Genomic DNA, 1,707 nt, shown 5'->3' on the forward strand with positions numbered 1-1,707 from the left:
AGAAATTTTAAAAATTGGAAGAAAACTACTGAGCTAATAAAAAAAAAGAATAGGAGTTGGTTTTATGGGGGGGGGGGGACCAAATAAAATAGAGCATTGATTAATTTGATTTTTAAAATGAAAGAAGAAAATCAAATTACTAGCATCAAAAATGAAAAGAGTGAATTCACCACTAATGAAGATGAAATTAAAGCAATCATTAGGAGTTCTTTTACTCAATTATATGACATCTGACAATCTAGGTGAAATGGATGAATATTTACAAAAATATAAATCGCCCAAACAAACAAAAGAGAAAAATTGAATATTTAAATAATTCCATCTCAGCAAAAGAAACTAAATAAGCCATCAAAGAACCCACAAATAAAATTTTCCAGATTCAGAATGGATTCAGATGTGAACTTGATCAAGCACTTAAAAAACAACCGATCTCACTCCTCCTGCAGTTGCTGCCCCTGCTCCTCCTCCTCCTCCTCTCCTCTCTCCTCATCTTCTCCTCTCCCCAGTGTCACTGAGTGAGGATCTGCTGCAGCAGCCTTTTCAGTCCCGGGAACCATGGCTTCTGGAGTAACTGCGAATGATGAAGTAATCAAAGTTTTTAATGACATGAAAGTAAGGAAATCTTCTACTCAAGAGATCAAAACAAGAAAGAAAGCAGTTCTCTTCTGTTTGAGTGATGACAAAAACCAAATAACTGTAGAGGAAGCAAGGCAGATCTTGGTGGGTGACAGTGGTGATACAGTAGAGGACCCCTACACATCTTTCGTGAAGTTGCTACCTCCGAAGGATTGCCGATATGCTTTGTATGATGCCACATACGAGACAGAAGAGTAAGGAAGAAGACCTAGTATTTATAGTCTGGGCTCCTGAATGTGCACCTTTAAAAAGCAAGATGATTCATGCTAGTTCTAAAGATGCCATTAAAAAGAAATTTATAGGTATTAAACACGAGGGGCAAGTAAATGGCTTGGATGATATTAAGGATCGTTCAACGCATGGAGAGAAACTGGGAGGCAATGTAGTAGTTTCCCTTGAAAGAAGACCTTTATAAAATGACAGTGAAGTGCCATTCGGAAATAGCTTCCATTCTGCAGCTCCATCATTTGGAACAGTTTTAGGGTTTTGCCCCCTATCAGACCTTTCCAGAAAACATAAAGAAGATGTCATTAATTTGAGCAACCTACCAGTGATGGCCATTAGAGTGTTTCATCCTGGTAGTTCCGTAGAACTCAAGGGATGCCTTCACATCGCATTCTAGCCAAAACAAATTGGCATTATGTGCATCCCTTGCAGAACTAAGGTGAAAATGATGGTCAGTATGAATAGCTTAGAAACTGCAAAGGGTTAGCTAATTGAATGCCTTGAAAGGATGATCCCCTGGTCAGATGCCAAACTTCGTTTCAGTAGTACTTAGAGTTGCACTTGATTGCCGTTCCTGAAGTCCTTGTGCTTTGTACACCTAACCTGCCTTTAACACACCTATTGTGACACGGCAGCATATATATGCATGCGTATTTATATATGTTTATGTGTAACTGTGCATTGAAAGCACTTTTATAAGTTTGTTCCCCTCAAAAAGGAATGCCAATTAAGTTGCCATAACTGTCATCAACTTATTGGAGTACCTCAGTGTTCATTCCTGTTATCTACATATCTTCCTAAATGAGGTAGGTAATGCCTCTTTATTTGCCATTGAATGTACACTAC

General features: G+C 38.4%; 1 pseudogene; it reads left to right on the plus strand.

The window, feature by feature from the left end:
* Positions 1-481: 481 nt before the first annotated feature.
* Positions 482-1,214, plus strand: LOC100617151 (cofilin-2-like; annotated as a pseudogene).
* The last annotated feature ends 493 nt before the right edge of the window (positions 1,215-1,707 follow it).

Source organism: Monodelphis domestica, chromosome 6 (assembly GCF_027887165.1).
Source record: "Monodelphis domestica isolate mMonDom1 chromosome 6, mMonDom1.pri, whole genome shotgun sequence".
In the NCBI taxonomy this organism is placed as follows: domain Eukaryota; kingdom Metazoa; phylum Chordata; class Mammalia; order Didelphimorphia; family Didelphidae; genus Monodelphis; species Monodelphis domestica.